Genomic DNA, 26,211 nt, shown 5'->3' on the forward strand with positions numbered 1-26,211 from the left:
GACTCATCATCAACATCCAGCTTGGCAGACCATAAATTATAGATTACATGATTTATGTGAAATTAGCTCTAACAAACGATCCTGTTAACCCGACAAAAACTCAAATTGACCCTGTTCAAAACACAGTAATAGACAGCATAAATCAGTCCTACGCATTAACCCTTCCAGCCTGCTGAATCTCAGTAAGGGCTTATCAGCTAGTAAATCACTATTAATTGTATGTCTCCCATTAACACGTCCACTGAGTTGAGAGTTTTGTCATTATCAATTGGCTCTCTGTATTCTTATCTAATGGCTCTAACTTTGAAGGATCAAATTTCTGTAGATGTAGTATTTCATTTACAGAATGGAGTAATGCGTTCATTCTTTTTTAAATTGAAAAAATGTGACAAAAATTTATTTTGATGCAAATTCTTTATATGATGAAAGTTATTCACTAAATGAACAAGATCATTTTAAATCAATTTTGACTCTACTTGAAAAATAGCTCTTTTTTATTTTTTTACAATGTATTTATTTTTATTTATTTATTTATTTATTTTTGCTCTTCTGTGTATCAGCGTATTGATTTGTTCCTTTGACCAAGACATTGTAATCATTTACTGAAATTCAAAGGGCATGTACACTGAATCAACAACAAAAAGTCAGAAAATAATAAAAATAACAGCACTATCAAACCTTCGGGCACATGTTTTGTGTCAAACCGGTGTTATCAGTGTCTTGACAGCCAAAAACTTGTAGAAAAATAGAACGTGTTCTAACTTTCTTGCAAGAAATTATCTTCATGGATGTCACATAATTTCTCGTTAAAAACCATTCAAGTAGGGTGTCTACACTATCCAATTCAAGAGAATATGATACTTGCATCCAAGACTTGGATAGGTGTAGACGCAGCGTTACAGATACATCCATTCTTCTGTGAATGGGTCTGCGGCCCAATTGAATTGTAAATCTTAGCAAAAATTTGTAAATATATTTTATATCACAAGATAAATTTTAGCCACTAAATGAATTTTATGTTGGAAAATACCTTTATAAGTGATAATCATCTTCTAAAAAAATTAAGTTCCATAGTTAAGTGTCACTCATGTTGACCCCCACCCCTCGTCTGTTTACATATGATAATTGTTTACTGCAAAGTGCAAGACTCTTAAATAAATGACCAGGTAAGTGACATTTTTAGCTCGACTATATTCGATAAGAGTAAGTAGAGCTATATCCTAGTCACCCGGCGTAACCACTTGTGTTAAAGTTTTTGTAACACCTAAAATATTTTCAAAGTCCATTGACATATGGCTTTGAAACTTTGCACATTTGTTCATAATCATGACCCCAGCCTCTAGACAGGAGAAGGTAGCTCTTTCAAGCATTTTGACAGAATTATGCCCCTTTTTCAACTTTTAATTTACATTAAAGTTTGCATACCACCGAAGATATTTTCATATTCCATTAACATCTGGCTTTGAAACAAGTTGAAATTTTTATACACTTCTTTGAGAGCATAATAGGACACTCTACAAGGCGTATAACTGTAACATGGATTTAAAATAAATATTCCTTAAAACTCTAAAACCACTATTTTCAAAATTATACCCCCTTGAACATACAATTTTTGTTAAAATAGTGTTATTTTTTAAATCTCACGTCTTTATTTCATATTAAGGGATATTGACTTTAATCTTCAAATATGTATTCCTTATCATCAACTACATCATAATTATGTGACAATGTTTTTTTCTTCTCTAGCACCAATTTTTCCAGAATTATTACATTTCTTTCACTTTCAGCTCTATTTCTATCAAATTGAATGATAAGGATCAATAATGCTTTGAACCCATTATCAATATTACTAAACATTATTTTGCCACTTCTCAAAAAGAAAATGAAAATTAATCACTGAGGCAGAGATAGGAAATTTTTGGGGAAAACTGGAAATCTTGGGACTGTAATGCCAATTAAGAAATGGGGAGTGCCAGTGACCTCTTACCTCGAGAGTGGAGGGTACCAGCGTATGGTGGTAGTGTATATAAATTTTAACAAAATTTCCTCTCATCTTAGCTGGACATTACCTTGAATATAAAGAAATAATTTGTCGAGTCAAACATTTTATTTGCCGTTATAAAACCGCCACAAAATATTATGATCAGAACATTTGTATATAGATGCATGTATAAATCAAATACGTTTTAAATACATGTAGATGTACTGAACACTGTTTAATACACGAATTAACATAAAACGTGCAAAAACATGTCATAATTGAGGACTATTTTTAAGTAAATCCTTAACAGACAACATAGGAAGTGATTTTAATGCATGCTATGAGAAAATAAATAAATATTACCATTACATTTACATTTACATAATGGGTTTGCGACCAGCATGGATCCAGACCAGCCTGCGCATCCGTGCAGTCTGATCAGGATCCATGCTGTTCGCTGTCAGTTTCCCTACTTGTTATACGATTTGTCAGCGAACAGCATGGATCCTGATCAGACTGTGCGGATGCGCAGGCTGGTCTGGATCCATGCAGGTCGCAAACCCATTATGTTGGTTTTGTCGTGACGCGGCTCAATTATCCAGCCTACAGCATTTTTAATTTTGCCGCTTTGGGCGTTCTTTAATGATTTTGTTTTCCTCTGTTTTATTACTGATACACATATACATGTGTGGAATCGAGCTAAGAGATTTATGATCCTTTAAACATTGCTTTTAGTTACGCAGAACTGACCGATACTGAAAAGTCACACTTGTATGTTTAGGAATTTGTGAGACTGCTGTTTTTGTAATATATGCCAGTCACTGACGGAAGTAGTCGTACAAACAAATGACCTTACCCAAGTACATGGAAATGGGGAAAACAACAACAAAAAGATAAGAAAGAAAAAATATTAAAAAATTATAAGATACATATGCTATTGAAAAGCTTAGTAGTATGTATTGTTCGTCACTTAGCCAAATCAAGGCGATAAGCTAAAACCTATGGTAGCCGGTTTCGGCCATTTCACACACATTTTCTATCGTTTTATCATAAAATGTCGGGGGCAACTTACAAATCCGCGAGATTTTCCGCCGAAATCGTACAAAATGCCGCGGGGAACATATTAACATTGATATTTTATAACAGTTGTTGGAAACAGCAAGGAACATTTTGAATTCAGTGGCCGGTAGCGTCCATGGTTTGACTACATATTATCCCTGGTTTGTCCATAAAAAGTGGAGAAACAGAAATAAATCCGCGACATTTTTGCAAGTGTTGTAGAAATTCTACAAAAAAATCGAGGGGAAAAATTATAGGCCGCGACTTCTTGTTCCTGAACGACTTAATTTTCCATAAATAGTGGCTGCTAAAAAGTGGCAGATATTTTACCCGTGACTTTTTATAAGAAATCCGCGACTTTTGAATGCTCAAGCTCGACTTTTTACAAGGTATGCATCAAAACAAAACATCGCGGCTTATAACGGCCGCAACCGGCTACCTAAAGTATAGGCATAAGATTGCGTGGCTTAGTCTACTTATGTAGACAGAAAATGTCGCAGTTTCCTTCGTAAAACTCGACATTTTATGACAAATGTGTGACAGAAAAACTCGAGAGTTTCTATAAGACGTGACATTTTATATAATTTCGACATAAAATCTCGCGGATTTTAAAGTTGCCCGCGACATTTTATAAACTGACGGTAAAATTTCTCGCGGCTTTAAATTGGACGCTATCGGTCACCGTAAAAACCAATTTCCATTGTGGCCAACTATTCTACATAATATTTATAATTAATGGTAAGAAAGAGATTCACAATGACCACTGACTGCAAGGCATAAGTAACGTGGTTATTAAGCCAAACTAACAATTCTAATGGTTTGACTTACTCGATTTTTCGCAATACTATTCAAACACGGGAAAGAAAACATAGTAAGTGATGCTATCTCAAGAAAGCAGTACCGATAATATCACAAATTAAACTACAAATAAGGGTTACCACCATCTTTTTATATAGAAGTGGTGTACGTGTCCATCATTAGTTATTGTTAATCAGGCAGAAAGCAGTGTAATACTTTGAAAGCATCTATACAATATGATTATCTGAAATGTAAACAAAATTGGCCGCAAATGGACGTTTCACTATAGATGGTCCCATTGTAAAAACTGGTACGCTAAACACCTTTAAAAGCTAAATGCGGATGTAATACATGTATTTCAATAAGTTTTATGGTGGGCAAACATAATTGTGGTTTTGCAATTTTTAAACGGTTTGATGAAATCATCATTTATCCATTAAGAAGAAAAACCTATTATTATGTGTACATGTATTTATAAAATGATGCATAGCACCTGACGCTTCTACGTGTACTTGATTTTTTTCCATATTCAATCTATTTCAGTAATTAAAGTGCAATATATTTGTTATACAACAGGGAAATCTTTCAAGCCAATTAGACTAAGCTTTTAAGTGAATTGTTGCACAGTTGTAGAGACTTAATTTTATTTTTTCATTTGTATAACAATGAATCTTTAGATGTGTCACTTTTCAACTGTCCAACAGTATCAATACATGTGAGCCGTGTCACGACAAAACCAACGCGGGTGCGCAGGCTGGTCTGGATCCATGCTGGTCGCAAACCCATTTGTTGGTTTTGTCATGACACGGCTCATATATATTTTGCCAGAACTTAAGCAATGATTTGGCTGCGAAGAACAGTATAATGTGTTTTCAATTAATAATGTTTGCAGTAAGCAAATGGACGACAGTGTCGATATATTATTAACCGGGTTACCCTGTTTACATAACATTTTATTATCTTGAAATAAATGAAAATCTTTTTAAAGCAATAGCCTTGTGGTAAAAAGTATACCTCATATCAACAACTTGACGTTACTGTCAGGCCAATTTCCTGACAAATATATTTTTCTTTCTTCTCTTTTATTGTGAGTAATGAATGGCAGAAGTTCAAGCTTCTCTATGCTTAACCTGTACAAGTTTCAGTCATAAATGATGTTACCTTTACATGTTTCTCCTATCACTAATAATAAATTGACATAGAAACTGGACGATATTGTATACATTTCTAACAGCATGAATTAAGTGCCTGACCATTGATCAAGTAATACAAACGTTTCCCCCAAATTAGGATGCATGTTTTACCAAGATTCGGAAAACTGTATAAATTGAGTCCGCATCCCGCAAACCGAAGTTTCGAATAGCGGAGTTCAGTATTTTCTTCTATTTCAGGTAAGCTAAAGTTCTTCATAAAAAAATTATAAATCTGTTCATAGTGTTCGTTAGTTTTGTGTATTCATAATTTCTTAGAAATTTTGGATAGTTATAATTTATTTAAAGATATTCTGCTAATGAACTTTTATTTTAATTTACAAACGGTACTTACAATTTATTTGAAAAGAATATTTACTTTACATATCTGTTTTACATTATGATATATGCATTCATATATATAAAGCAAATTTTGAATAGTTATGATTTATTTAAAAATATTCTGCTAATGAACTTTTATTTTAATTTACAAACGGTACTTACAATTTATTTGAAAAGAATATTTACTTTACATATTTGTTTTACATTATGATCTATGCTTTATTGTCAAGTATTAATATGTTTATAAATTTCAGTTTTGTACCATATAATAATATGATTTGAATATAAAGTTTCGGAGAGCTGAGTTCAGTATTTTCTTCTTATTTCAGAATATATGTCAGTCTTCTCTAAGAATCAGATCCTGAGTTATTCCCCAGGTCGTTTGTATATTAAACTCAAATAAAAAGAACCAGCTCGACCATTTAAAAAGTGGTGTTGTTAAACTAAAAACAAAAATAACAATAAGAAACGGCCAAATAATGTGGTTTGAGAATCATTCTTCTTAGAGAATAGGACTTTTTTTATTTCCGCTATGTGACAATTTCGATGGCAATGCCAGTTAACTATTTGTCAACTCGACGTTTACGCCAATGGGAGTACGTATTTAATCTAACATACACCAAGAAGTTTACAAAGAAGAACAATATTGGTTTCAAGCCCTTCTTTAACAAGTACATCAGGAAGTGAAACAAACGTCTCCACTCAAACAACAACTTCTACAACGGCGACCGCCGGCGCTGACAGTTCGAATAATAAGTAATTTCAAGCAGATCCAGTCAACATTCAATTAATACATCAATTCCAAAGACAAGAGGAACAATAACGGTTACAACCTCTACGTCACAACCACCGAACTATATCGAAGTAGACAATTTCGACGGCGACGGGAAAGGATTTCGACAATTCTACTAATAATTCAAAAATTTTCCAAACAATAAACAGTGACCAGTGGAATTTATCAAACACGAACAGTATTCAAGGAACTTAAGCAGACGAAAATTGCAAGTATGCCAATTACTATTAATTTAGATAAATTTTGTGGTTCAGATACTAATAATGCTGAAATATGGTTGACGCAATTTACTCAATATTGCGAAATATAAGTTTAATTTGAATATTCCATAAGGCTATAAAGTAGCCCATGAGGATATACAATGCATTATATATGTGATGAATGGGGGGGGGGGTCCACTTTCAATTGTTTACATAATGACGTAATCATGTGCACACTTGAACAAAAGAATGGGTGACACACGTGTGTCACGAATAACAATAGAAAGCTTAGCACACAAATGTTTTAATCCCGCCAAAAAAAAAAATGGATGCCTTATTAGATTTGAATAAAAAATGGCGCACTGTTTCTCCATAACAAAAGAAAACGAAACATATTTGTAGGAGTCACATAAATATGGTCTAAAGTACACAATAGAAAAATGTTACCATAAAGGATTAACTAATTCGGTCAAAATATACAAAGGAAAACTATAATCAAATTATTGGTTTAAACTATGAAAAGAAAATTAGGACAAAATATTATTAATAAGTCTAGACCAGCTGTGGTCAACTCATCTAATAAGCTACTTTAGTATCTAGTATTTCTTCTTCTTGATATTGTATTTTACTATCATCAGAAAACTGTAAAGTTTAATCAATTGTTTACATAATGACTTAAGAGTGTGTACTTTATAACAATAGAACAGGTAACACTCCAAAAAAGTCAATCTTATACATGTAAATGCAAAATTACATTTATTGTTTTCTTATAATATAATGAGGCCTGTTTTGTCATTTTTCCAAAAATTGACATGTCATATTTTTGCACATGTTGACAAGAAACAAACCTATGCCACTTGTTTTGTATATAATTCTCTTCATTAAAGATACTACGCATCACATCCAAGGCCAGCAATTCAACCTCTCATTGAAGGCAAGTATTTTCTCTCCGGTTCATACAATGCTTGATCTACTTAAATTTACTGTGTATTTCTAAAGCAGTAAATTTGATAAAACTTGATAGTCAGGTGGGATACATACAAAACAAGTTACCTTTTATTTAGAATTCATACCCAATTATTGTTTTCTTATAATATAATGAGGCCTGTTTTGTCAATGGTTTCAACACCTACATGTATCTTTAGAACTCATTAGAGTAAAACAAAACAATAATTGTCAATGAGTAATCCTTAATTAGAAAAATTAATCTTTCTTTACCAGCTAGTAAATCTTGCTTTTATCATATTTATGGTTTAAACTCTTAACCAGACAATGTGGTTACCTGATAAAACAAACAATCCTTTAAGTATGTATGACCAGTATGACCCCAGATGTAACATATATTTCAACCAAGAATAAATCCACAAAGGGACGCCTTTCTGTGTCGATGTTTCGGATCAGTTATGAACATTCATTTATTCAATGGAGAAATTTTAAATGATTTGATTTACCACTTTTAAGCGAGGATAGGAATTACAACCTAAAATTATATACATTGTACTGAAACTTTTTTTATTCACATTCTTATTTTTTATATTTTGATCTAGCAAAGATTAAACATTTTCTGCTGTTAATTGCCAGAACGAAGAAACCAATTAAATCTTACATTTCAACACTGAAGTGATAATGTCATCACCTTGGAATTTGTATAGCAATGAACCGTCAGATTTGTAACATCTGTAAAATTGATGTCAGCGCCAAGATAAACATTGGTCCTTTTTATGACTTGATAACAGAAAGAAACAATAATTAAAAGTTTTAATTTCATTTTAATAAGAAAGCCCTTTGTATACAGGTGTGTCCCTAAATTACTCACTTCTTGTCCACCATTAAAAACGAGTTCTTCGATATAGTTGCCACAGTATAACTATTTTCCTGACATGCTTGAAGTGGTAATATGGATTTTACTTAATATTTAAAAATATCAGCAGAGCAAATACAGCTATTTGGTGATAGATTTTTATGTCACGTTTTCACATACCCTTGACTAGATTTCTCTCTCCAGATAACTTTTTTTGCATTTCAACTATATACACCCAGGCGCAACATGGATTAGTTGGACGATTTAAGAAAAGGATATACATAAATTTATAAACAAAATAAAACAAAGATCTGATAATACAGTTTAATCTATTTATTACAGACTGCATTTACAAAAAGAAACATTTAAAATAAAACGCATTTGGCATATGATAAAAAAATGTTCCAATCATAATGTACCACACTAACATTTGTCCTTTTGTCTTTCCAAAATATGAATAAATAATATAAACTTTCACATGTCTTTAATAATTTGTTCATTTATTGATAAAATGTCAGTATTTATCACTACTAGTTTCTTTTTCACTGTCATCATCATCATCATCATCATCATCATCATCATCATCATCATCATCATCATCAAATGTTTCTTCAAGTTCTGGTAATGGGTACTTGTCCATAACACGCTCTAACATAAATTTTCTTTTTTTAACAGCATACTGTATAGCTTCATCAGTTTCGAAATTATCTTCCTCTCTCAATCTTTTAACAGTTCCCATGATCTTTTTATGTGTAGGATTGCGCTGAAGTGCATACATTTTTCCAATAAAATCCAAATAAACTTCTCTGAATGCTTTATGATACACGGAGCGTAATTTTTCAAAAGCTTTATTTCTTATTTCTTCAAGAGAGCTATCAGGGTCTTCATTACGCATTTTACTGGCTGTTTCATTTAAAACGTCATCTCCTTGTTCATATGTGAGCTCTGTAAAATACTTCCAGATGTCAATATGTTTGTTCTTGTTAACATCATCATATTGTTTGCCATTGTCATTCCCTATAGTAGAAGATTCATCGTCATTATTTTGTTCACTGTCATCGTCTTCTTCGTAATGATGAGATTTGGATCTATTAGGTCTCAAACGATCGAAAATGTTTCTATATAGATAAGGTTTACGATTTGGTTCCTCTTCTGATGTATTTTCATCGCTGATATTATTTTCAGACATACTGTTCTTATGTTTGAGATGTGAATGCCTACTTAAATTGTACTTTTCATTGAATTTTTTTATAACACAAAAGACATGTGAATACCATTATCTTAAGCGACCAAATGGCAAAATTAATGCCAATTCACCTTTTTATTCTCCCAACGAATTTATTTCGTTGATCATTTACTCATTTTGCTTGCTTAGTGGCTCAATTGGTTGTTCATTTACTCATTTTGCTTGCTCAGTCGCTCATTTGCTCATTTTGCTTGCTCATTTGGTTGCTCTTTTGCTCATTTTGGTTGCTCATTTGCTCATTTCACTTACTCATTTGCTCATTTGCTTGCTCATTTGCTCATTTCACTTGCTCATTTGCTCATTTAGTTGCTCATTTGCTCATTTTACTTGCTCATTTGCTCATTTGGTTGCTCATTTGCTCATTTTACTTGCTCATTTGCTCATTTGGTTGCTCATTTGCTCATTTTGGTTGCTCATTTTGGTTGCTCATTTGCTCATTTCGCTTGCTCATTTGCTCATTTCGCTTGCTCATTTGCTCATTTTGGTTGCTCATTTGCTCATTTCACTTGCTCATTTGCTCATTTCACTTGCTCATTTGCTCATTTTGGTTGCTCATTTGCTCTTTTGGTTGCTCATTTGCTCATTTTGGTTGCTCATTTGCTCATTTGGTTGCTCATTTGCTCATTTTGGTTGCTCATTTGCTCATTTGGTTGCTCATTTGCTCATTTTGGTTGCTCATTTGCTCATTTTGGTTGCTCATTTGCTCTTTTGGTTGCTCATTTGCTCATTTTGGTTGCGCATTTGCTCTTTTGGTTGCTCATTTGCTCATTTGGTTGCACATTTGCTCATTTTGTTTGCTAATTGCTAATTTGGTTGCTCATTTGCTCATTTCACTTGCTCATTTGCTCATTTCACTTGCTCATTTTCTCATTTGGTTGCTCATCTGCTCATTTCATTTGCTCATTTGCTCTTTTTGGTTGCTCATTTGCTCATTTAATTGCTCATTTGCTCATTTTGGTTGCTCATTTGCTCATTTTACTTGCTCATTTGCTCTTTTTGGTTGCTCATTTGCTCATTTAACTTGCTCATTTAACTTGCTCACTTACTCATTTGGTTCCTCATTGCTCATTTTACTTGCACATTTGGTTTCTCATTTGCTCGTTTTGGGTGCTCATTTGCTCATTTGATTGCTCATTTACTCATTTTTCCTTGCTCAGTCGCTCATTTTAGTTGCTCATATGCTCATTTTGGTTGCTCATTTGCTCTTTTTGGAGTGTTACCTGTTCTATTGTTATAAAGTACACACTCTTAAGTCATTATGTAAACAATTGATTAAACTTTACATTTTTCTGATGATAGTAAAATACAATATCAAGAAGAAGAAATACTAGATACTAAAGTAGCTTATTAGATGAGTTGACCACAGCTGGTCTAGACTTATTAATAATATTTTGTCCTAATTTTCTTTTCATAGTTTAAACCAATAATTTGATTATAGTTTTCCTTTGTATATTTTGACCGAATTAGTTAATCCTTTATGGTAACATTTTTCTATTGTGTACTTTAGACCATATTTATGTGACCCCTACAAATATGTTTCGTTTTCTTTTGTTATGGAGAAACAGTGCGCCATTTTTTATTCAAATCTAATAAGGCATCCATTTTTTTTTTGGCGGGATTAAAACATTTGTGTGCTAAGCTTTCTATTGTTATTCGTGACACACGTGTGTCACCCATTCTATTGTTCAAGTGTGCACATGATTACGTCATTATGTAAACAATTGAAAGTGGATCCCCCCCCCCCCCCCCCATTCATCATATATGGCAAGAAGTATATAGCATAAATGAAACAGCGGAGAAGGTTTTCAAATAATTAAATGTCTTCCTAATTAGTATACAATATTGAAGACCGCGTTAAAATAAATATATTTCCTTTTTACTTAAAAGATCATGCAAAAGTATTGTATAACTCACTCCAAAGTGAGGAAAGAACAAATTGGGGTAACTTAAAACAGAAATTTAAGCAACGCTTTACTGAAAATATGAAATTAATATATTTATCCACTTTACAAATAACGCAAAATCCGGGTGATTCTGTTACAGACTATCTGAGTAAATTGCAATCAACCGCATCAAATAATGCTAAGATAAATGATTCAGTCTTTCTAGCTATCTATAGGTTAGTGTTTAATAATATATATTTACAAAGATAATTGGTCAAGCCTGCCGCAGGCAGGCGACCAATTATTTTTGTTAATGTGTATTATTAAACATTTACCTATTTAATGATCAATATATTTTTTTTCAACCAAAAACAAGGCATTTCTCTAAATCACCGATAGCTCCACCCTTTCATTTAAAGGATGTCTACACCTTGTCAACATGTCACATTTAGAAAAGCTAAATAAATGGCCCTTTCGACATATAATTAGGCACATTTTTTTACTTAAATGTCACAGAACTTACACCTTTAGTTTATTAGTTTATTTAAGTCTCATCCATTACATGTACATATAATACAAATATACATTCAATAAAACTTAAAATACATGTAAATGGTCATTCTTATAAAGAATTATAAGAGACTTTATGTATGTTGTTACAAACATGTTACAATTATCATAAAATACAATCCATATTTAAAAGGTTAGATCAGATTAAACCTTACACAGATAGGTATTTTACATAGTCATATATGAGCAGTCCAGTAAGATCAAATAAAATATATATCTGAGTAGTTGTTTGACTTATAATATTACTTAACTATTAGATAAGAACTTTAATTTGTTACACTACTTTAAAACAGCTAAGATGTTTAATTCTTTACACTTTAAAATATCTTTAAAAAAAACAGCTAAGATTTTAAATTCTTTAAAAAAGGTGATATCACTAAAAAGGCCTTTTTTGTAGACAATTTTCATTAATAAAAAAGTCTTAAAACCATATAAAACTATATATATATAAAAAGACCTTATCATAATACAAGCATTTTGCACGTTTTTCTAAAATAACCCTTTATCTACAGTAAGACTATCATGTTTATATAAAATATCTGGAAAAAACAGCGAGGAAAACAATGTAATTAGGTTAAAACAATGGAGTTAATGAAATGTGTAAATGCAATTTTTCCAGCCAAAAATGTAAACATTGTATTCTTAATATCAAGGATTGTTAATGCAGTTCATAATTATCGTCTAAAAGAGAATAATGTTTAGATTACTTTTTCTAGAAAATAAAAAGTTTAAAACAGCCAGCAATTTATAACAGACATTCTTCTTAGAGTTAAAAGGATATAAAAAGTTACTATGTAATCATTGTGTCTGCGTGACCCACATGTATTATCTATGCAATAAATATGCAATAAATTCTCACATTTAGAACACCTGACCTCGCTTATTTTTTACGTTTGCATTGTTTTGCTAACCTAGATATTTTACAATTCAGAGTGCAAACCACACCTCTAACTCCTCCCTAATATATGCATTATTGAAATTTGTTAGACTGGTTCGACGACATATTAAGTAAATTTAATTTAGTTAGTACACATTAACCTATACATAAATCTTCGATTATACTTAAAAATTGTAAAAAAAAATATTACAGGTAAAAATCGCCAATGCGCATGATCAGGATTTATTACTTATTACCCAGACTCAAAATATCAGTAATTAAACTAGGTTTACAAATTCCTCAAGGTATTGTTACTAATAATAAGCACCATGCGTACATTCATGTGATAACAACATTACCTTAAATCTTGGCAAAAGCATAGATCAACATGATCTATATGGGCAAGCAATACACCACTCAAACAAGAGATCAGGTTATCCAAACATACGGACAGATTGACCCAGGTCAATCTGACGCACACGCCTCTCGTGTCATGAACTTGCAAATAGATCATGTAAATATCATCGATGCCAAGGAAACGCACATGCCAAATATGGATCCAGACTTAGACCGAAGCTATGATCCTTTGAACTTAGTGAAGAAGACTTGACCGATCACCAGCAATCAACACATAGAAAATTATTACATAAATATAGATGTTGCTTCGTAAAAGATATCACTGAATTGGGTGTAACAAACTTAGTTAAACATAAAATAGAAACAATAGATGAAAAACCAGTCCGAAAAAGATCTTATAAAACTTCACCTAAAATGAAAAAAAAATAATAGAAAAGGAAACTCAAAAATTATTAGATGCAAATATATAGTGAATATTGTTCGCCACTTATTTGCTTAAGAAAACCAAATAATGAATATAGAATTGTAATTGATTATCGATACTTAAATACCCAATGTATCTTGTTACTGATGCAATAGATGCAATAGGTGAATCTAAAAGTAAAATAGTTTCTATACTAGACTTGAAGTCCGCATATTTTCAAATTCCTTTAGATGAAACAACACAACATAAAACTACATTTAGCACTCATAACAATCATTATAATTTTAAATTTACTCCACAAGGCTTAAGCTCTTCAGGAAGTACGTTTCAAAGTTTAATAACTAAAGTATTTCAGGGCTTAGCTTGGAATATTTTAATAGCATACTGTGATGATGTACTTTGTTTTTCAAAGGATTTCGACGAACATATTAAAGACCTAGAAATGATATTTGACAGATTAAAACAAGCTAATCTTAAATTAGCCCCGGACAATTGCAAATTGCAAAATAAGAGAACCCTCATTCAAAGTAGGTGATCACGTAATGGTTCGTATTGAACAGATTCCAAAGGGGACATCCCAAAAGCTTTATCCTAAATTTTCTGGTCCTTAGGCCGGAAAATATAATTCTTACCAATTACGAAATTGTAGGACCAATAAGCAGATGAAACATTTTATGCACGCCAATAGATTAAAGCATTGTAAAAATCCTACAGATTACAACATAAATACGAGACAAAACGATCTTATACGAAATAGAACCAATAATGATAATGACCTAGTAAAGAATACAAATCAACAAAATGTTCAAAATAACAAAAGCTGTACAAGACCTCAAATAGATATGAAACTTCCTTAAGATACTATATTCATTTATTTCCCTGTACATGTTTTATCTGTTGTAATTACTGCTTTCAGCACTTTGATCTAATTTGTCTTTTTCTTTCGAATCAATACAATTTCTATATCAAATCATCAAATCGAAGAAAAGTCTCCAAAGGGGCAAAAAGAAAAATGAATCGGTCTTCAATGGACACATTTTCCACAAATATTTAAGATATTAATATATAAAAAAAATATATATATCTTTATTATAAACAAATGATAATACAAATGAAATATTGAGAAATATTGATGGAATAAAATGCGTATTTTCATATTCCGTATTTTCACAGAAAAAAATATTTTTTCACTGCAGTGAAACATATTTTCCGTATTTTCACTTGTGTCTTCCAGGATTACTTTCTTCTAAATTCAGTCAATATAAATGTACAAAATTAAAAGGGAATTCTTCCTATTCATAAGATTAAAAAAGAGAAAAAGTATATAATAAACAGAAAAATTCAAGTATTTTCCTATTAATACAGGATTTATTTTCATCTTGTGGTATGAAAATTATCATATTTCACTCGTGGCTACTGCCACTCGTAAAATATTTATTAGCATACCATTTGATGAAAATAAATCCTGTATTTATAGAAGAACTTGAATATCCTCTATATATTTGGTTTAAACAGTATTTATTTCATATAATACAAATATATACAATTATGATACAACAACATTATTATATATAATTATTTCTGCTGCAGAAATTATTATTTAGTCTTTAAATAAAGTGTGTATGCCCTAACGTTAGAAATATAAGTCGTTTTCATCGTCTATGAATTCAGTTTCTTAAGCCAACGTTTTGAAATTTATAGATCTTTCTTCAACGAAAACAAAAATTTTATTGTGTTTGAAATTATTTTTTGTTCAATATTCAAAATGAGTTTACTTGAGTAAATCGATTGTTTATAAACAAATTGTTGTTGTTTACTTGCGTACGTTTTTCACTTGCAATGGCATCATGCATGCTAATCAAATTTTTATACACAATTACGTATTTAAAAAAGTCTGTAAATAAAAACTATGTTCTGTTTGTAAATAAAATGTTGTTCTGTCCTTTTCTTTTCTGGTAAAATAAGTGTTAAATAATTTTCAGAATAAATTTACTATCCAGCACCGACAGAAAAAAATATATAAAATATATAATTATATATTACTATAATTATACAGTACAGTATAGTAACGGGTTCTGGATTGTATTTTCATCTGAAGATATTTTAACGATAATTTATTAATATAAAAAGACAGCCGAATGCCTCTGGTGAGAGATTAATCAAGATTGTTTAGATCTACATTGAATAATAATAATAAATATATGTCAATTCTAGTCATATAATCTATCAGTGGGAAATCTATATATATTTGTTTCGGAAATTCCGATAGCTGCTGATAAAGAATTGATCCAAGTTAAAATTGTTTTATTATCTGATGAATTTCTAGATTCAAATATGATAAGATTTAATCTCTATTTTTTTGTACTTTCGTTTTTCAAAAAATACATCTTTAAGCTGCATATATTTTTCTGGTTAATTGATCCTGCATAACCCTTCGATATCCTGTCGAATAAGATAAGTCTGCAAAGCGAATTATATATAAGCCTTTATGAATAAATAAAGTCTGCAAATGTTGTCATCTGTTCAAATACCCCTAAAATATTGGTCACATCAGATTAATACATCCGAAGAAATAGTAGTGCTGCAGTAATATATTGTATGAAGCGTATTTAAATTTTAAAAATGTTTGAATTATATAACGTAGAAATAAAAGCATGTATCTAATAAATTAATATGCAATTGTTTTTTGTTTTTTGTTTGTTTTTTTGTGTGTTTTTTTTTAAAGTAGATCTAGATCTATTCCCGCGCAAAAAAAAACGCACAAAAACAACTGACGTAAGGCCTATAATTAAAGAAACTGTCGCCTAGAAATAAATAATGACTTGATTATTTCATTTCACGGCGTCTCAACGCCGTGATATTGTGATGGGTAGTTTTCGGTAGCATGGGCAAAAGTCAAGTGACAAAATGCCTTTCGATTTCTACAGCCGACATTTTATTGTTTTTACGTAATCATTGTACAGCCAGTTTCCGTGAAAAGTTACATAGAAACAGTTTTTTTTTTCAAAACCATATAGAATCTAAACAGTATTTTTATCAACACACGAAATATCAGCGTTTTATATTAACACATTTCCGGACATCCTTTCGACATGCTTGAGAAATTCGCCTTGAATGGATTATGTATGGTGGCTGATTAACGCCATTCAAATATTTTCGCGTCTTCGCCTCAAAATGCGAAAATGCGATAACACGAAGGGACGACATATTTTGACGAATGTGTTCTCATGTCGGATCTATGTCTCTCTCGGAGTGAATCTTTTCACGTGTAAAATGTCTTTGAACATTACATTCCTAAGTTTCTATATTTGCAATTAAGAACTTAAATTGTCTTCTTTTTTTAGCTCACCAGAGCCGAAGGCTCAGGGTGAGCTATTAGTATCAAAGGGGGATACTCCGGCGTCCGTCGTCCGTTGTCATGCGTCAACAATCATCTTCTTCTCTGAAACTGCTGGGCAGATTTAACTAAAATTTGGTCTGTAGCATCCTTGTGATAGTCACACTTAAATTTGCTCATGTCATTTCAATTGGCCCCTTTAAGGGTTCAGCAGAGCTAAAAATAGAAAAACCTTTAAACATCTTCTACTACAGAACTAATGGATATATGATCACCAAACTTTGTCTGTAGCATCCTTAGGTAGTCTTTTATCAAGTTTGCTCATATTAATTTGATTGGCACTAGGGCTAAAAATGGAAAAACCTTTAGACAATTCTTCTACAGAACCAATTGATGGATGATCACCAAACTTTGTCTGTAGCATTCTTGGGAAGTCTTTTATCAAGTTTGCTCATATTAATTTGATTGGCCCCTTGTAGGGGCTGCTTTAGCTAAAAATAGAAATACCTTTAAACGTCTTCTACTACATATCTGATGGATGATCGCCAAAATTTGTCTGTAGCATTTTTAGGTAGTCTTTTATCAACTTTGCTCATATTAATTTGATTGGCCCCTTTTAGGGTCAGTATGGCTTAAAATAGAAAACTTTAGACATTTTCTTCTACAGAACCAATTGATGGATGATCACCAAACTTTGTCTGTAGCATTCTTGGGTAGTCTTTAATCAAGTTTGCTCATATTAGTTTGATTGGTCCTGTTAAAGCTAAAGCTTAAATGCACTAGCGTTTCTTTAAATTAAAGTTTAAAGATATTCTAAGCTCTAATTTTAATATAAAAAAAAATATTGACAATGGATACACAGTCTCCTTATAAATATAAATATGAAATATACGTGTTTTGACTTCACACAAAGTAGATATGTTATGCTTTAAACTCTTAACACTATTCGTGGTCACAGTATAAATATAATGATAGTGTCATTACAAAAACTTTTTTTTCTTCTTTTTTTTTTATAGAAAAGACCATCTTTACATTGCCTCTAATAGCATATGCAGTTTCCTGTACATAGTATATTCATTCTTTTATCCAAGTAAGACATTTTCAGCAAGAATTTCATAAATTTCATTGGCTTGGGTAATGACCTGTTTATGATGTGTAAATATATTTCAGCTCTGGAATTCGGACTACTGCATCATTGTAAGGTCAGTTGTAGGTCATTAACCAGGAAAAAAATAGGCCTAAAGAAACATAAAATTTGTTTCTCCTGTACATGTACTTTACTATCAAAGATGAGTTTATCTGCTCAATTCTCTTATTGAATTTTGTAAAAAATTGTAATTTTTTCATTTTTTGTTGTTGAATTAACAAGGGACAAGGGGTTTAATTTCTGTTTCTGAATTGAATTTTGCTATGAACTGGCTTACTTTTGATATATTTGATATCGCTTTACCTACTTTTTTTGTCTTTTATGTACAGACTTGAAATTTGGACTATGGGTGTAATTCGTGTAATTTTTGATGTTGAATTCAATTTTGATACCAGTTGACCTACTTTAGGTATTACTGACATCATTTGACCTACTGTCTTGTATTTTGACATTCAGATTTAAATGTTGACCAGGTTTGTAAATTCTGATGTCGAAATGAATTTTGATATCAACTGACCTACTTTTGATATTTTTGATATAATTTGACTTTCATTCTTGTGTTCTTGACATACAGACTTGAAATTTGGACTAGGGGTGTAATTTCTGATGCTGAATTGAATTTTGATATTAACTGGCCTACTTTTCATATTTTTTACAATGTTTGACCTATTGTCTTTTTTTGAGGTACAGTTATGTTACCATACAGAATGTATATAAAAAAATTGTCCCAAACTGTGAACTTCAAACAACTACACCTTACATGTTTTGCATGTGACATTTTGTGTTTTCATTCAAAAAAAGTTTTTAGAAATTGTCCAATAAAAATTAATCCTGCTCTAGTGGTCAGTTGTTCTGCATTTATTCTACATAGTCTCATAGGAACACACTTGCAACATACATATTTTAACAAATCCTTTCCAAAATATAAGGGCAAAATATTACAATTTTTATAGTGAATAATGAAATGATGGGTTAGATAAGTCATCTAGGGCCATCTTAGTGGTCCTATTGTTTATTATGAAGAAAAAAAGCTAAAACAATCAGTGTTGTGAAAGTATATTACTAAAGGGGCAAGTTAAAGTTGATCGAGCTGAACTGCCGAAAGAGCTGGACTTGCCTTTCAGCAAGTTCTTTTGAAAATTAATTTCCAACACTGAAAAACAGTTGTTTCTAGTGAGCGACTCAGGGCCATCATGGCCCTCTTGTTTAATAATTTCATTTTTCTTGCGCAATTCTCTAAAATGAGACTTGGTTTTTCTATATGCGTTTCACAATTAACATTAACCATACCAGGTTGTAAAATAACTTAATTTGGTCCTTAAATCAGTTTTTACCACAACATCAAACTTCATTCAGAATTCATGTCACGTTATTGTGAGCAAAATTCTGAGTTTCCTTTAGATATGAACAAGAAAATGTTTATTACCCCCCGCCGAAAAGACGGATATAGAATTAGTCTCCATCCGTCCGTCTGTCCTTCCGTCCGTCACTCTACATTTTTTGTCCGGAGCATATTTCAAAAAGTATCAATTTGAAACTTCATAGGTGGAGGTATCAACTTGAAACTTCATTTGTGGATAAATCATATTTAGGAAAAGTGCAGTGCACAAGAATGATAACTCTACGCTGCATATTTATTTCATTGTTGCCCTTTGTTATTCTTCAAACTCAATTTTTGTCCACAGCAAAAAGCCTTTGAGATATCAACATGAAACTTCATGTGGATAGATCTCACTCAGGAGGTGTGCAATGCAAGAGTGATAACTGTACCATTTCTAAATTTTGAGTTATTGCTCTTTGTTATTTTTCATACTTAATTTTTCACCCGAGTGGATCATAAATTAACTAAAAAAACAAACTTTGAGATGTCAATGAAATCTTCATAGGTAGATTGATCTTTTTGAGGATGAATGTTGTGCGAAAGAATGATAACTCTAACCTTTATAATTTTTGAGTTATTGACATTTGTTATTTTCTTACTTTTTGTCCGGAGAATATCTAAAAAAGTGGTAGAGGTAACAACTTGAAACTTCATAGGTGGATAGCTCTTTTTGATGAGAAGTGCAGCAGACTAGAATGATAACTAACCGTGCATTATTTTTCAGTTATTGCCCTTTGTTATTTTTCATACTTAATTTTGTCCAGGGTATAACTACAAAAGCCTTTGAGATATCTACATGAACCTTCAAAGGTGGACAGATCTCACTCAGCAGATATGAAGTGCAAAAGATTGATAACTCTACCCTTCATAATTTTTAGTTATTGCCCTTTGTTATTTTTCATACTTAATTTTGTCCATAGCATAACTACAAAGGCCTTGGAGATATCAACATGAACCTTCATAGGTGGATAAATCTCACTCGAGAGGTATGCAGTACATAAGAATGATAATTATTCTGCTCTACTACATATAAACATGGCTCTTGTAACAAGTTACATGATTATGATATTTTAAAACCTTCTGAACAAGTTAACATGTCAATTCAAAACAATGCTATTTGGAGATACCTTATCAATATATTTAACTGGGTTTTTTTTTTCGTTGTTTTTTTTTTTGTGTGAGCGGGTTGGTTTTTTTTTGTTGTTGTTTTTCGCCGTGACAATCATATTGCTGCATTTCCCAGCAATTTTTTACTTGTTTAATTAACATGTTGGTTAGAATTGCGGCCGGGCTCCCGCTACAAGGATCCGTCAATGTATCTTTTAAAACCCCGAAATAAATGAACCAATCGCGTAAAATCTTCACGTTGTGATGGTGCGCATGCGCAATGAAGACGGGACGGCCATTTGCACCATAACAGGGAAATCAACGAAAGAGAAAGGATCACAAAAACGGGTATATCGTCATTTATTAATTATTTAATTACATGAAAAGTTTTTTTAAAATAATACCTGGTAGTTTTATTGATGAAATGTAGTCGGTATGCGTTAATAGGTTACGTGCAGTCAACTTAAACCTGTTTTATTTTTAATTGCAAGCATAATTTTCAGCTGTACACACGATGTGGTCACAGATGGTTTTACACATTACCGCGGGAAACGTGTCACTTGTATATATTCAGTAACTTGGTGTTCTTTAACGATTTTGGAGTTTCAGTAATTAATGGTGAAAGAAGCTTTTTAAAGGAATATGACTGGTTATAAATGGGTATGACTAAATACCGAATATGAATTCAAGGCTCACACTGGCTCAAATAAAATGACAATAAAATAATAGCCAATATTTTTAACTTAAAAAAATAATAGCCAAAAGTTGAGCGGCCTATTCACGATTTAGCGATTAACAACATAAGCAGTTGATTAGATAAACATTCCATTTAAAACTTCTTCAGTTTTATAAGGATTCTCAAACGGGGCTCAAGCTAGGTTCAGAATTTAGGGAGAAGTCACTTCTCCCTCCAGCTGCTTTAGGGAGAAGTGGGGAGACTTTAGGGAGAAGTGAGGAGATTCATTTATCGATGTTTGTTGTATGTTATTGCAATTATGTTGACTCACTGTACATATCTTATTATAGTGGAACCCCATTGTATCGTGCTTTTCATTGTATCGATCTATTTACAAATCTTTCGATTTTTTTGCAAAATGCACTTGCTACTGATTGCTAACATTTACAACAGTGTCACGAAAATCTTCCGCATTAGTTTTGTGCCTTAAAAAATGGTCAAAAACATGTTTTCAGTACCGTCAGACTTTGTAGATAATAAATAGACTTATAAATAGTGTGTTCTTATAAAAACACATATACTGTTTGTTGAAAGTTCCTAAATTTATGCTGACATTTTAAAACAGACATCTTTGATTCTAATTGTCTGAAAAATCTAGCATAAAGATGGGTCAGGCTTCCCAAACTTTGAATAACTGAGCGATTCTCACAATGCATCGATATAATGGCGTGACCTAATTCTTCAACCTGTTTGACATGTCTGTAAATAACCGTATATTCCAAAGCTAAAAAATATATATCAGTGATGTCTGCCATCTAATATTTATGACAAAAGAATCAAAATAAATGCTACAAAATAAAGATTCAGGGAGATTTAAACTGCAGTTGTGATTTATGGGTAAATAGATCGATACAACGGGGTTCCAGGCTAAATGAATTGGATTTGTGTTACAACAGAATATTCAATTTTAATTTAAAAGTAGTTTGAAACAAGTTATAATAAGAATGAGTATCATGTAATGCAACCATTGCATTAAATGAAGATAAACAAGCATTTATCATAGTATTGCAAGCAATCCATAAGTCCCCCGATAGAACCCCATCAGCATTCTGAAGGGCCATTGGCCATTCACTAATGTGTAAATTTTTCTCTATTTTAAGTAAATTTGTTGGAAATGTTCTTTAAAAGTGATCACAGGAAAAAGTTTTTATGAACAGACAGACAGACGAACTGAAGGACACTCTAAAATTAATATTTGAAACATCCCTGTTACCAAAATATAACATTTTTAAAGAGCAAAATTCTTAAAGAGGAGATAACTCTGGAATTAAAGATGCAATTTCATAAAAAGTTTCAGCTCTTTTTGACTAGTCACAAATATTGTTATATTTGCCATGTTTTTTTTAAGCCTATTTGTTGCCAAGGCAACCAATATTTTTTCAAAATAGGGGGAACTGATAAGACCTGCATAATCTCAAGATTGCCATCTACCCATATGTCAAGTTTCATAAAAATATTTCCAGTACTTTTTGAGTTACCACTGGATTCAGTAACCAGATTCCATAGCAACCAGAATTTTCAACATGGGAAGAAAAGAAAAAGACGTGTATAATCTCCAGACTGCCATCTACACATATTACAAATTTCATAAAAATATTTCTATTACTTTTTGCGTTAACACTGGATCCAGTTTATGTGTAAAAATTGCCATATTTTCAGTCTATTTGTTGCCATAGCAACCAGAATTTTCAACATAGGAAGAAAAGAAATAGATGTGCATAATCTCCATACTGCCATCTACCCATATATCAAGTTTCATAAAAATATTTCCAGTACTTTTTGCGTTATCACTGGATCCAGTTTATGTGTAAAATTTGCCATATTTTCAGCCTCTTCAGTTGCCATAGCAACCAGAATTTTGAACATAGGAAGAAAAGAAAAAGACGTGCATAATCTCCATACTGCCATCTATCCATATATCAAGTTTCATAAAAATATTTCCAGTACTTTTTGAAAAATATTTCCAGTACTTTTTGCGTTATCACTGGATCCAGTTTATGTGTAAAATTTGCCATATTTTCAGCCTATTTGTTGCCATAGCAACCAGAATTTTCAACATATGAAGAAAAGAAAATGACGTGCATTATCTCCATACTGCCATCTATCCATATATCAAGTTTCATAAAAATATTTTTAGTACTTTTCAAGTTATCGCGGGATCCAGTTTTGTGGACGGACAGACGGACGGAGGGTAAACCTAAAGTCCCCTCCGGTAAACCGGTAGGGTACTAAAAAGCCATAGTTGATTCCTATCATGGATCATATCATGGGTGGATTAACAGTTATTCCCTTCTGATTTACTATTAAAAAGCTTGCGCCGGACATTATATTCATATTCACTTCTGTTGTAAAGAAAATGAAAGTAGACAACGAAAGAAACGATCTTGAATTTAACTACATTTGTAATAAATACAGTGTAATACGCCGTCAATTTTATTAAATTTAACTCGTCGACAAAAAGGGTTATCATAACTTTCATTTAAAATTACCGTTACAGTTACATGTCGAGCGGTCCTCTTAATTCTGACAATCATTCGATAGTGAAAATTTAATTGACGTTTGATCTGTCCATCATAAATAATTGTTACTGGTAGTTGTATGTTAGCGATTTAATTAGGAAATAGATATCAATTCTGAGTGCATTGTTGTAGAATAATGCACGGTTTGAGTTCAAATGCGTAGTAATATAATCACGAAGGCCGATAGGCCTGAGTGATTAATTACAAAGCATTTGAACGAAAAACGTGCATTATTATACAATTATGCACGAAGAATTGATATCTATTTCCATTCTAACACGTCAAGAAAAAATATAATTATTATTATAACGTTGGACATTATGTTTGGTGGTTGAATTTGTTTTCGCCTCAGAGTTTCCAATAGAAACGTTCTTTAAAGGCCGTTCCAGTGGGTTGAAAAAAAACTGTCGTTAAATCTACCGTGTGTAGAAACATTTTGAAAATAACGAATTTTGAAAACGTTGATACAACTTTGTTTGTTTATTTATTTCAGTTTATGATTTTCCAAGCGAAATACAAATTATTTCATTCTAGATAGTTTTCACAACAAAATTCGACAAAAATTGTTTTAATTTATCAGATTTTTCAAACAAAATGGCGCCTTCAATGTGAAAATACACAGGGAGATAATAAGAACGGCGAGTGCATTGTTGTAGAATAATGCACGCTTCCGGCCTTCTTTGTCTATATAGAAAAAATTCCGATAGTGTTAGAATGATTGGTTTAATAATGTCGCCTCGATTGAAACGTGAATTACGATTGGTTTCTCGCACGTATCGGTAATCTCGCCGTGGGCGGAGTCCAATTGTTCCTCGAGCGTCTGTTAATTAGACTTTTATGACATGTTGGTAAACAAACGGATTAATGACATTTCGCGTTGATTGAGATGCATGACAGTCCCTTTTTCCGGCGGCGAGGGTAAACAAAGCAAACACACACAACATGTTATCCACAGTTATTGTTGGTAATTTTCAATAATGGATCAATAAAACCGGGCGACTTCATCTTCGCTTTCATGTAGGATGTTGGCGAAGTCAGACGGAATTCGGCGACTATTTCGCCCGAATCGCCCAGTAGCTCTAGCCGTGCTCAAATAAACTGATACATTTGTGTATATTGATAACTACCTTTTTACACACAGACACTTTGGGTGATGTGCGTGGCTCCCCTTCTTGATCCGCACTTGTATACACCATGTCTATTTTTATTTGCAAACCGTACGTCAAAATATTTTTGCATATTATTACGACCTGGTCACATGTCTTGAACATAAATCTTGTTTTCCGCTATTTTAACAACTTTTAAAAAAGTCCCTAAAATATCATAATTTCATAAAGATAACAACGTACGCTTTCCTTTGATGTGAGACGACTGGAATGAGTTTCGGCACTGTTTTGCGCTTTCATTTTCATGCCGAGAACCAAAACCCCGTCGCGGTTACTTCCCCTAATCAGTACAGAAACCATATCAAGGAGACTGACGGAAAGGGCCAAGTAGTTGCGATTGAATTTGTTTTCCCAGCGATTTTCCCGCTGTAATTTACGGGAAACATTCCAGTCGTCATGAATTCGTAAAGAAGCATGTGACACGGTTAGGAAAATGTAATTAAATGTGCAAAGCTTGGAAGAAAGGTACGATCTGATAATAACATGCATTTATTTATTAAAGGAATATATGCATAGACTTGATTTACACCAGAAATAAATGGCATGCGATAACAGAAGTACCTGAAATATATATAGGTCAGTTGTGTTTACATTTCGAAGCTTGGTATCTTCAGGAAATTGAAGCGTTGGTAAAAAAATGACTTTTTTAAAACATTATGAAATTCTATTCAAACTTGTTCACGTGTTAGACACTTAACCATCTCATACTAATATAAGCACAAATTTAAAACTAATTCTTGTAATAAAAAATACTTTTAGTTTTAAGCTCGACTATTCGAAGAATATGAGAGCTGTTCTAGTCGCGTCAGCGTCCGCGTCTGCGTTGGTTAAAGTTTTTTGTAAAGTCAAATATCTCAATTATTGCTTGAGATATTCAATTGAAACTTGCAATACTTATTTATAGTAACAAGGTTCATCAGATTGACAAGTTGGATAACTCTGCCTACAATATTGACAGAATTATGCCCCTTTTTAACTTGGAAATTTTGGTTAAAGTTTTTTGTAAAGTCAAATATCTCAATTATTGCTTGAGATATTCAATTGAAACTTACAATACTTATTTATAGTAACAAGGTTCATCAGATTAACAAGTTGGATAACTCTGCCTACAATATCGACAGAATTAAGCCCCTTTTTAATTTAGAAATTTTGGTTAAAGTTTTTGTAAAGTCAAATATCTCAATTATTGCTTGAGATATTCAATTGAAACTTACAATACTTTTTTATAGTAACAAGGTACATCAGATTGACAAGTTGGATAACTCTGCCTACAATATTGACAGAATTATACCCCTTT

The 26,211-nt window shown here is 32.1% G+C and overlaps 1 protein-coding gene across 3 annotated transcripts in view; it reads left to right on the forward strand.

The window, feature by feature from the left end:
* Positions 1-26,211, forward strand: part of LOC132715531 (piwi-like protein 1) — a 173,547-nt gene that overhangs the window by 122,392 nt on the left and 24,944 nt on the right. For 2 of the 3 annotated variants that reach the window (XM_060698540.1, XM_060698541.1), the window contains exon 1: positions 20,758-20,841. The exons of the other annotated variant lie outside the window; for it this stretch is intronic. The gene's annotated coding sequence lies outside the window, so the exon portion shown is untranslated. Of the gene's footprint in view, positions 1-20,757; positions 20,842-26,211 lie in introns of those variants that run through there. 3 annotated transcript variants of the gene reach the window in all.

The sequence above is a fragment of the Ruditapes philippinarum genome, unplaced genomic scaffold, assembly GCF_026571515.1.
Source record: "Ruditapes philippinarum isolate M1 unplaced genomic scaffold, ASM2657151v2 ctg1989_1_1_1_1, whole genome shotgun sequence".
NCBI classification, from domain to species: domain Eukaryota; kingdom Metazoa; phylum Mollusca; class Bivalvia; order Venerida; family Veneridae; genus Ruditapes; species Ruditapes philippinarum.